This window comes from Syngnathus scovelli, chromosome 4 (genome assembly GCF_024217435.2).
Source record: "Syngnathus scovelli strain Florida chromosome 4, RoL_Ssco_1.2, whole genome shotgun sequence".
Classification (NCBI taxonomy): Eukaryota; Metazoa; Chordata; class Actinopteri; order Syngnathiformes; family Syngnathidae; genus Syngnathus; species Syngnathus scovelli.
Window position 1 is genome coordinate 14,252,372 of NC_090850.1, and position 12,775 is coordinate 14,265,146.

Here is a 12,775-nt window from a genome sequence, read left to right on the forward strand (position 1 = left end):
CAACCAGGCTGATGGAGGCCCTCATTAGCATTCACTGACAACCGCCTGCACATCTGCTCTCTATAATGCCTGTGTTGGCTCACGGGGCAGCTGAAACCGGACAGGCAAATAAAAAAGGTCAAAAGTCTGTCAGGGAGAAGGGGAGAGGACGGTGATTACAAACAATGGAGGATAAAAGAGATGCATATGAGTGGCGGGAGTGCGACTGCATGGCCCCTCAACCTTTGGGAGTACTGGCTGCAGCTAATCTCATCAATGCCTTATATACACACACACACACACGTATGCGATGCAATTGTTAACAAAACAAGAGACATCAAATCTTAAAATTACATTGGCAGCAGTGGTTTCGTCGTGTATGATAGCATTTCAGTGCATTAACTTCACAACAGGCAGCAGTTTGTTAATTATGTTTAATTATGTCATTAAAGGACACTTTTATAAATAAGAATATCATTAAGAGCTTTTTTGTTGGTTTGGAAAAGAAACTATACAAATGACAATGCCCAAAAAAATGTCAGGTACAGGTTGAATTTGTTCCATGACCACACTCGTATATCAAGGCACCACTATGTACTTCATGCCTTCCCCCATTTCAGCCTAATTTTCGTATTTTAATGGATTGTTTGACTGCACTCGTCCATTGCAAGTCAAATAAACACGAGACGAGGGAGATATAGGCAGCAGTGATGATGTTGAAAATCAATTTGCATTGCATTAAGCAAATATAAAGGCCAGCGGTTGAGTTCTCTTCAGCTTAGCAAAATCACATTTCCCAAATCAAACATCCCATTCATCCATCTTCTCCAGTCTGTCTCAGTCTGCCTCGGCCAGTATGTAGATTGATCCAGATGGACACGGCGCCTAGACCTCCGGTCGTCCCCCATAGACACTCTGGCTGAACTTGACTCCCAGTCCTGCAGATGGGAAGGAGGAACCTTCACCTTGGGTGAACCCTGGGCTGTGACACCCTCACCCCCACCGCACCATCCTTTCGTAGCAATGACATTGAATTCAGATCGCATTCCCAGCAGCCATCATCGTGGATGCCTGATCAATACTAGAGAATTATCACACAAGGCTTCCTCAAACACAGTGTCAACATGCCAGCATTGACCACAGAGCACATGTGTGATCACTGGGGTGGAAAGAAGCCGTGACCGAGTGGTGGAGCCTTAGAAGACGGAGAGCCCCTTGCAGCGCCTTAGGGGGGTGGTTTGTGGGTTTGACCGGCCGTGTCGCTGAGCACGCTGGGCCACAACTTAAAAGGACATCAGAGGGCTGTTGCACCTCAAAGCAAAGCTCACTTCCTTCCATCTCCAGGATTCACTTTCTGTGCATTCTCAGCACAAAATTATCCTTCCCAAGAATTCCCCAAACATTTAAAGCACACTAATGCCCAAAATGTCATAGGTACCGAGCGAGGTAGCCGGATACAACTGAGGTCAACCATTGCAAAATAATTAGTCGACGAGTCTTGCAGATATTGGTGGATGTGCTGCTCCATATGCCTAACTGTAGGATTGGAACTACAAAAATATGGCTAGAAAGGAAAAGGGGGACAATAGAGGTAAGGATTTTTTTTGTGGAGGCTGTTGGCAATGACCGCTTACACCATTCATTAATTCCTTCATTTGTTTATACATACGGTTTGGCAGCTTGAAAGCGGTACAAATCTAGATCAACGAGCCGCTAGTTGATGAATCCTGCACCCTGCACAGCCGTTTAGTCAGGTTTAACTACGTCGCTTAGTGTGTGGTGGGCTTTAAGCTAGTATTTGGGAGGACTAGCCTTGCCTCTGATTGATCAGTTGACGAATAAAGTGAAGTATAGTTATATGCCACAAGTTTGATGTGCTTTCTTCAAACAGCAATCAAAAGAGAGAAAAGAATGATTGAAGGATTTCTTTATGAAAAGTTAAAATCTTACTCGCATTATCCAACTTTCCCTCCTTCTGTTGCGTTTCCTTACGCCTTTTTATTTTTAAGTTGAATTTGAAATATTTATATTGCTCGGTTTCAGAGTAAATGAGCTGAGGGCAGATTTTCCATTAAAAATCTAAGTTGAAAAGACGAGAAAAGAGAAGTGGTACGTATCTCAATGCGTTTTGGGTTTTAGTCATCTTTAATCAATTCTGTGTTTCTGCACCAGGGGAAAAAGAAGCATCAGATGAAAAAGCCAGTCATCCCCTCCCACCCCTCCCCCTCAAAACCAGTCATGGAGATTAAAAACTTAAAAGAAGCGTAAAAGAAATACCTTCTTACTTTTTATTGCATTAGCGAGTCCTTGAACATCCTTGCTTTTGTTTGCTTGTTTAAGTAAAATTCCACCTTATTTTGAAACATGTATTTTTTCCGAGGTCAGCTACTTCTGAATAGTGGATTCAATGCCGAAAGACGCATTTTAATGATATTCTGCATGTGGCAAAGAGGACTTCAACTTGTGATATCATTTCTATCTATTCTTCATTGTACCTGCATATGCGCTACCTTCTGCTCGAAACTTCATTCATTCGACAGGGTAAAAAATAATAATACAGCTTTGGCAGTGGTGTTTTGATAAATGTAATAAAGAAGGCTGTCAATCAAAGAATACAATGCCTAATTTGACAAAGCTGTCAGGAAGGAGAAAATTGTAACGTGAATTTCAAACAAGACCTTGTTTAGCCCATCCAAGGTGTTTAAATTTGTAGTTCACTTAAATCAAAGGCTACATCGTCGGTTTGACTTGTGATAAAGAATATGAGCAATCTGTTTCATATTTATTTCAAATGGGAATAATAAAAAATCATGGGGAAAATAAGAAATGTTATTTGGAAAATGAGTATAAATTCAAAGCAAAAAGAGAGCGCCACAAAGCACAGTGAGGCCATAAAGACTCAAGGGATCATTATTCAGTGAGCTGACCCGAGAATGGTGTGTGACTGTTCTCTTCTCTGAAGGGCCATCATAACGATAGCATAAGTTCAAAGGTCCCAAGGCCCCATAGGAGCCATCAAGATCCCGGAAAATATCCAAGCACTCCGTGGAGGGCGCTCGTCTTGGTTCTGAATCGGTTAGTTGGGCAGCTGCACCGGCGTTCCGAGCTCATGTGCAGCTTGCGGTTTCAGACATGCTTGTTTGTGATGCAGATATGATCCACACGGCTGACGTTGCGGTCATACATCCTAAGTAGTGTGTGTTAAAATGTGCTCTTAATAAAATATTTCTGGGGCAGTGCCAACTCGTGCTCCCCACGCTCGTTAGAGCTCTCCGACCAGCTTGATAAGTGCAGCTCTGCTCCGTGATGATTTATTAAGATGGGAGAAGGCGAGGGCTGGCCGGTCCAAAGCGCCCCAGGACACGCCAACCGCAGAGACATTTGAGGGTAAAGGCTCGGAATAGGGGGTGCCTCTGAACAGATTTACATCATCCAAGATGTATTTCCAAATGAATTATGTAAGGCCAAATTGAAATACATCAGAGTCTCACAAATTTTGCTTCGTTTTGCGGGCCGGGGATCTTTTAGCGACTCTCGCTTCCTTCCGATGCGCTCGTCTGCATCGCCGTGAGGTAAACTTGTGACCATTTGGTTCATATGGAAAGCCGCTAATGGATGGGGTTTAAAAATAAATGCAGCAGTAATGGTCAGATCAAAGCAAACAAACAAGCTGGCCTAATTGACAGGTAGGTTAGGCAGGTCCAAGGGGAAACATGATGAGCGAATATAGATTCTCTATAGGTCAGGATGTCTGTGGTGGATCATTTTGAGGTCTGCAGGCAGGCTGCATTTAAAATGAAGAGGAAGAATGGCACAGCTTTTCCACTGCACGATACCAGCTTGATTCAAATCCGCTAGGTTTCAAACTCAAAATGGTAGGGCGGTGTCCCAACTTACAAGGACACAATTTAAAAATACCAGCTGTCGCTCAGACAAATTTTTTGCTTTGACTTACAAGCAAAAATCGTATGTTGCTATTGAACACAACTCAACCTCACATCAAGCAGCACTTTACAAGATAGTGAACAATTCTTAAAAAAATGGCTTCTAGATGTAACAATTAAAGACCGCTTAGCTTAATGCTAACAAACAATGCAAAAACCCAGAGATGGACTAACAAATAGCATCTATGTGGTGGTGGTATGAACAGAGATTTGAAAACTGACAGTGCAGCAACACATGTAAACAGACAATTAAAAAATTCCTAAGCATATATTCTTCATCATCTATGAGGAACAATAAATATTACTGCAGCGTACCAAGTCCCAATTGTGAAATGCTTCGTTTGTGTCTTTATGACAAACGGCAGGTAAATGAGCTCGCTTCTGCAAAATCATTTGCCTTCCAGCTTTGTTGATTAGAAGCATTTCTGGCTAAAGCCAAACTGTGCCAGGGTTTTTCCTATTTAGACCTGGATTTGACCCTTCTGATTTTAAGTCAACTAAAGGTCAAACATAATTGTCCTGTTTTACGGGCTGCAATCGTATAATAAAATTAGAACATATCCAATTAAATCAAAGGGTTATGTTCGGGGCTATTCCATTTCTTTGGTTAGGTTGCTACAATTCGTAGCAGCGCCTGAACAAGTGTTAGTGCTCAGCAGACATCATGAAAGAAGTGAGTCTTAAAGACGTCTCGACAGAGAAACGCTGGGTATCCTCCAGAAGAGGAAACAGCCTTAGTGGTTGGAGGATAGATCGTTTTCCCCCCTTGCCACAGTTAATTTTCAAATCTCCAACATCCTATGGCTGTCTGTTTTTCTTCTTCTTATGTTTTTTTTCCTGCTTTCATTCTTTTCTTTTAAAATGAAACTGGAGCTGGGGCGTGATAGTGATAGATGGCTCAGCGCTCTAACACGTTATCCAATCCGGCGCAGATTTCATCCAATAAAGAATCACTTGTGCACTCTCAAACTAAATGGAAGTCAGGCAGCGGAGAGAAAGGGTCTGCCATGTGTTTCTGTGCTGCGAAAATCAAATTTTCGTAAAGCTGCCGCAGCGGTGGCTGGCGGACAAGGCAGCAACAGCCATGACTGGCCAGGGCCGCAATGTCTGCACACACAATTTAATCCATCACAGGGTGCTTGACACCATATCAATCAACCTTTCATCAGCATGCACCTCCCAACATAAAAAGAAAAAAAAAATAGAATATTTATATACAGTCACCTCTGACTGAGGTGACTGAGGCTTGAAGTCAATTGACCAATGAAGGGAGAAATGAAATTGAGCATTAGGTAAAACTATCATCAAAAATAAACACTGTGTTTAATGTAGGGAAAACCTCTTTAAAAACTAATGAAATACACTGTGTATTTATCTCAGGATTCATTTCCTTAAACTTGCAGTTAACTATAGAATATTCAGCAGATGAAATAAAAATGAATTAAAAATTCATGTGCATTAAAAAGTCTTGCGAGCGCCGTGGGCCCGCCATTACACAGGAAAAACTTTGAACTGATAGATCATGAGGCATTTTTTTCTTCCTGAACTGTTTAATGATATTTCCAATTCAACACATTACTTCTGTAAACTTGTCTGCATTTGTTAAAGCGGTGGCATACAACCAAATATTACTTCAGGGGCCACATGACAGCAAGTCAATTTTCATTTTTAAACTTTTGCTGCATGATTTTCCCCCTTGCCCCGCCCTCTTCATCAACTCGCCCCTCCTATGGCAGTCCTTTGTTCCGGGAATGCAGTCCCTTTTACCCCCGTCTGTATCCCACAGGCTGTGGCTCCAGTGGCCTATGATTTATAATTCATAGGGGCCGCTTTTACATGGGACCTTAGTCTACCTGATACTCAGCCACTGGGCCCATCCTGGGACAGCGCAAGGGGGGCTCTTCGTTACGCCTGGCACCGGAATACTAACATGACACCCATTTCTTTGAAGCATAGCCTGTGTATGTCAATTTGACGTAGTAATCTATTTTTCCCCGACAAGATCAGGCGATGTCTTGGTCTTTTTTTTCCCCATTTATCTCGATCAACCGCAGTTTGCTTCCTTTGGAACGAACGCTCAAGCATTAAATGATTCTCATTCCGGTGAAATGCAGCTTATTTTTCCAGACAAGCGCTCATCTTGTTCACGGACATGATGTTGTAGAACGTGGCACCTGTAAAGCTCAGCTCTCATGGTGATCCGCATTCTCAATCGGCCTCGCTCTCTGCTCTGACCTCAGCATACGGCACGGAGAGTTCTGTGCTCTTGGCCCTGGGCTCTGCTGTGCGGCTTAAAACCCTGTTGAGGCTCCAAAAGGCAAAACATTCTGCTTGTGGATGCCTCACCACCCACCTGTGTCTGTGTTGCTACACAGGCAAGGTGAACAGGCCTTGTCTGATTGCCAGTAACCGATCACATGACAAACAACCAGGCTCAAATCAGACATGTGTATCGTTGTTGTTCCTGACTAATTATTCCTCCCTCATTTGCAAGCGGAGCTGTTGCTCATTTAAATTTCAATGGGGGCAAGCGTAGGGTATGATGTCAAGGAGTTAAGCGTGTGGCTAAGCTCAGGGAGCTCAAAGCCCCCCTTTCTCCTTCGTCCAGTAACTACATCACCACAATGACACCTCCTGCTGAGTTTGCCTAATAAACAGCCAAAACAGAATGGAAGATGCGCTGTTGTTTATGTGAAGGACGGCTAAGGGCGATAGGGATAGTGGTGGTGGTGTTGGGGGGGGTGTTAGATTGACATAGCAAAGAGCTCTCAAATCAGCGGGTTGCTCCTGGATTAGTTCGGTTGTAGCACAACTCGGCGCTCCACAGAGATCATTTATGCAATTATCAAGAACAAGGCCGGCCGCAGAGCCCAACAGCTCACTTCAAAGCCCGACGCAAGATGAACAGTTACAGCACGCCGGTCTATTTCCATACAAGCCAGCCCATCCCTCCTTGTTCGCCTTCACTCCCTCTGCCTGCGGGCGTTTTGACTGTTCTAATGAACATAGGGCCCGTTCCACACCCAAACACACATGATTAGAGGTCCATGTTGCACACTGGGCAGGCACAAAGAAAAGCGAGCCCCAGTCAAGGACAACTGGGCCTGTCGAACTCTCGGCTCCTCACATTGCCATCATCACTTGTAAGAGACTGACGGGCTTCAGGATTTTTGAATTTGATGCACATTTATAAAGCCGCTTTGGGTGTTGCTGGGTTGCGCTACAGATCGGATCACATATCATGGTCGCCATCAATCATGAGGTGTGACTTAAATGGTCGGCTGTACTTTAAGGCTTGAAGTAGAAGCTTGTTTTTCTAATTCGGGATGATATTTGAACCAAATATCAACGGTGCATTACTCCTATGAAACTAAGGAGTGAGCTGAGATGAGATCATTCATGAGCTGTAGGAGGGCATTGTTTTAAACAAGTAAAAATACCAAGATGTTGATAATTTCCAGTGATTCAATTTGATCTCATTAAATGTGCAGGTCTGGCTGATATCGAGGAAGACAGCAGCCTTAATTTCTTGGCTTTATTGCCAACTGAAATGTTTTGGAGATGCCGCTGTGCATCAACACGGGAAAACTTACAAAAGCAGAAATTTAACAGCACACCAGCTCATGACAACTGAGTGGATTGACTGATAAAACTTTAAGTTACCATCACAATCTAAAAATTGAAATCCACAGGGACTGATAAAAAGCTATGTAGCTATATATTCACTGCGTGACCAGAATGTCTAAAACGTCTGACTGAGCAATGACAACATAATTTTGTGATAGACTTTTGATGCATTAGTCAGGCCTATGGAAACACAAATCCTGCTGATTTGCACTTTGTGATTAAGAGTACAGGCATACTTAACTCTAGGCCATGTGACTTTCTAATCAGATGTAGCCATGTTCTATTGTAAAGAGAGATCCAATGCAAACATACAAGCAACAAGATCCACTACTTGGATAGAGTTTCTAATCAGCACGATAAATTATTCAGCCTTGAAAGACCTTGGACTATGGACAGTGTCAGCAGGCTGACATAGATATGGATGCTGCCATCAAAGTTCTGAGGACGACACGGGGTGAGGCGAGAGTTGGCCTAGGTCACAGAGAAGAGATAGGCAGCAAGTCAGATGAAAGCCTGAACATCAGCAGCGGTGCTAATCGATCGACTCGAGCAGACGGATCATTTAAATGTAGTAAATGCAGATGATAAAGCGGGGGCACCAGACTCCGATCAATAGAATTATAACACAACTCTGATTTCCATGGAGTCGTTTAAAGAGTTCAAATTAACTGTGATGGTGGTCATTTCTGCTCGTGTGGCTCTTTTATGCTTATTTAGTCAATAGTATAACTTTGAAAGCAATCGAATTGATGGTGAAAATGTAGTGAAGACAGATGATCTAAATGGATTAAAATGTTTAACAAGGAGATGTTATGGATGAACTATTTAACAGTATAAAAGGTGATTTCATTTCAAGCTTATAGATTGCTTTTGCCTGCACTGAAGGTGTGCAACTCTAGATTCTTGTGCCATATTAATATCAATATTTCAATCATAAAGTGAAATCTGTACTAGAATTTTACGACATTTTTTTATTTAATGCAAGGGCATCACAGAGTTTCTCTGATTTAACCAAGGTACTATTATTTGTCTATATTTAATTATCTTAACAAATCGTACAATTTGAAAGCTTGACATCAAACATTGGCCTTCTCAAGAGAAAAGCATGCCTGAGCACATTGCTGGCACCTCAGAGCAAGTTCATGTATGTCACGCAACGCGCTCATCCATCCCCACAAGAGTACTCTGACCCTCTCATCTAAATATTGCATGAATTACAAATGCTGAGTTTCCCACTACGACTTAACCACTGCTGATGAAGGCAGAGGCTCGTCTCATCATCCCTGTTTAGGGACCTGCTCAATTTAGCTACTCCCAGATGGGTTCCCTGTGATATACAATGATGTAGAGGACACAGAAGAGGAGGTCATGGGCAGCAGCAAGTTTGGAGTCATCTTGCAGCAAATGGCATCACACTAATTCTTTCACCTCCCCACAACTTGTGAGACTCAAGGCTGGTGGGTGAGCCAACAATTATCCGCAGAGAGTGTTTTATAATGCTGACATAAAGATATCAACTAAGACCATGTGATCAGGACGCATTAGATGTATTGCCTGGAAGGAAGCCCCGCACGCTGAAAGTTTAATCCTGCTGATCTATATGAGTAATTGTGGTGCATTACTTCTAATTACGGCAGCAGCAGTGATAATCCCTTTAATACCAATTCAGATAGACGGTGCAATGAGAGTCAGAGAAGGCAAGCAGGAAGGTGGGAGGAGGGGAATGCAGCGAGAGGAGTTTGATAGGTTAAAAAAAAAGAGTTTAGGCGTGAGCTAATTCAGACTTGCATTTGCAGCAAGTTTTAGCATAACAGCTCAATGTCCAGATATCTTTGGTAAACATTCAATAAAAAACATGTTTTATAATCAGGGCCGCACATGAGCGTTCAGGCAGTGTGCACGAGCGCTGCATATTTAATACAGTTCCAGTCTTTCATTGTGCTTTTGAGCTCTGAGAGTTGGTCAAGGGCCAACGTGAAAAGTGAACTAAGGCAATAACATCCCTGAAAGTTAGCAAGGACACAAATAAACAGAATGTAAAGACTGAAGTTTTCGCCGTATTTTTTTGCTTCACTTCAATGGACATTCTGTTGCCCATTCTAGTATGTGTCAAGGCCACCTAGGGGTGGGATAATAGAGACATATGTATGATAAACTAAAAAAAAAAAACATCATTACAAGCTGATACGACAATAAAATAGTTTTGGTTTCTATGTGTCAGTTCATCATAACAAGCCATTATTGCATGCATAGTTCAGACAAAGACATTCACGTTGGTTAAAACATTTACTACGTACAGCCATGGCTGTGAAAAGATTTGTTTTGGTGTTGTAAATCTGTCTAATAGTCATATGTGTTGTATTTTCTTTATATAATGCTTTGCTATTTTATTGCTCCTGAAAAACAGTAACATGACATAGGCCTACTGTATACTGTTGTCATCGAACAGCAATGATATGTTTCTTTTAATAATCTTCTTATTGTTTTTGGTGGTGTCACAAACTATTGAAGTCAGATGTAGATGATGGACAACGTCCTTGCCCGATCCACATTGTTGTTCCCTCTTGTCCTCTAACTGCCGGTTGCACATTTCCAATCTATTCCACAACCTCCCCCATCTCGCACTGCCCAGCAGGAACATGCTGCAAGGAAAGGGGGGGATGATGATTTTAAACATGAGGCTGGGTGACATCTGATGGCAGGTCGGTGATAAAAAGCAACATAGAAAAAAAAGGATGAAAGGCAAAGAAAATAGATGCAGATCAGCAGTGGAGGCAAATCCCTCCCGTCTCCATCTAAATGAATCAGAAGGGGTCCAAACCAAATGGCCTCCATTTACAATTCAAGTAGAACACTGTGTGATATTAAAATGCTTAGCTAATGGAAGTACCCAAAATTTGAGCGGTGCAACCGGATCAACATCAGGAAAAACAAATGAATGTAAAGAGGAAATGCTTTACAATGAGGGAAAAAAAAGTTAACTTTCTCCTGTTTTTTTGTTTTTTTTTTCTCCTCTCTATGCCTGGGGAACAATGTTGGTGGAAGTGCGGAGAAAAGTCATGTGACGCTTGAGCTCCTTCATCCTGTTTATTACAGTGCTGGCCCGGCCGGCTCTGTCCTCAAGCCTCTCTGCTCACTACTATTTAACTACACCTGTCATTTGCGCTCCAGTCATTTTTACCTCTATGCTCGCCTTTCTTTCCCCTGCTCGCAGGGACCGTTAACTGGGCCTGTCTGTCATGCTGGGTTGAGGTTTGGGTTAGATTTAGGCTCGGGTGAGCGGCAAGAGAGGCAAAGGTGGGCGCGGCGGAAGGGATTTCTGGAGGGGAGGGTGGATGAGTTTGTGATGGGAGCACGGCATGGTTCTTCTGACCACTGTGAGGCAGCCATCTTCTCATATCGTGCAAGTACACATATAAGACAATCAACGGGAAATGAACGTGCACAACAGTAGGTGAAGGAAGCTACAATTGAACTTAATATTTTTTAACGATGAGGAAAAATATATGGCTGTGTGCGCTGTTATATTACCCGACTGTGTTTGTTCTTACAGCTTTTGTGTGTGAATATCCATTATATAAAAGTAAATCGTAACTTCTAATGCTAATTTTTGCTACAACATCAAAGGGGTTTCCTATTTACTGCTTACCAAAAGCTGGCAAAGTTTCTAAAACAAAGTACGTATTATATTTAAATAAAAAATGTGTGTCATGCTTTTTATTGTTTAGTTCTGCAGTAAAATCTAACAGGGGTGTCAATAAACATTTTAAAGCACGCTCAGGGAGGGTAAAATAAGAGTCACATGCTTGCTACTGAAAACTGCTCAGCGTTTACAACACAGATTGAGTTTAAAAATGCTCCAAAAAAGTTCAAATATTTTGTTTTAAGTTTAAGAATCACTGCTCTACATGATTCATCAGTTATGAAAACAGTTGTTCAGTAATTTGATAAGCAATTAGTTGTCAAATAATCGTTTGTTACCTTTGTAAATTGCCCTTATAAATAAATAAACCTTAAACAAAACAAGGAGATTAAAGCATGTGTTACAACTGTGTAAAGCCACTGATGGATGACCGAGACAGACTATTAACTGTAGCTCCACTGTAACTAACTTTTTCAACACCACCTAGCACATCTCTCAAGAAAGAGTGAATTTGAACTTTCCCTCTACCACAAAATGCAACAAAAGCCTCCATTATCTCTGAACAGACCCTTAACAAAGAGTAGAGGGTCTCCTTGTGTCTTCTCCCACTTTCTGCCACATGTACCTCAATGTTGTTGCTCTATTATTCCAGTGTAAATCCTCTCTGTGCTATTTCACCCCAGCCTGGTCCACTCCACCCTCAGCAGGTTAAATTATAATTTAATTACCATGCCTTAGCTGCATAAGCTGCTTGGGAGCACTTGCCCCCCAGAATAATTTGAAAAGATTGTGTCTTCCCCTCATGATCCACCAGAGCCGAGCCCCCCGGAGGCCCACTTCAATATCCCACCTAATTATCTCTGTTAAATCGGGCACCTATTATGTAGAAATATCAGTAATTAAGTTGGAAGAAATGGTTAAAAAAAAAAAAAGGTATTCCTTGAGAATTCCTTTTCGGATTTATTTTTTTCCTTGAGAGCGGGTTACGAGTACCCTGAGGAAATGTTCTTCCAGAATTTACTGTTCAACGGTTGAACTATGTTGCTTTGGCACACCACACAGATGAAATGTATGACAGCCAGAGCGGGCTTGACAAAGGACTGCATTACTTAATGAGTTCCGATAAATTGTATAATTTTTAAACAAGTACAAAAAGCAGTGAGGAGGAATAATTGGCTTTGTCTGCACCAGGGCTCCCCCTACAGTTGTGACAATTACTTTCCTTTTAAATCAGAAAAAGGAGACTTGCATTGTTAGGTTGTCAATGACAGAGTGGTGCCTTGATATACAAGTGACCTGACTTTGTTGTTGGAGATGATTATGTGACGGTGTTAGAACCTTTTGAGCAATTATTTTTTTAGCACAAATGGTGAAGCAACACATATAGACAGATGTTTTTTTTTTTCATGATACAACAGTACAATATTATAGTGTGAAAATATTCCTCATTAAAATGCACATTACGATTTCATTTGTTTTTGGGAGAGGCAGCTGGAATGGATTAATGGCTCTTACTATTAACTTCAATAGGGAACGGTAATATGAGATACAAGTGTGGCCATGAATTGAATTAAACTTGCAG

General features: G+C 41.9%; 1 protein-coding gene across 1 annotated transcript in view; it reads right to left on the reverse strand.

The window, feature by feature from the left end:
- The window catches only part of zfhx3b (zinc finger homeobox 3b), a 260,384-nt gene that overhangs the window by 216,777 nt on the left and 30,832 nt on the right, over positions 1-12,775 (reverse strand). The window lies entirely within an intron of this gene.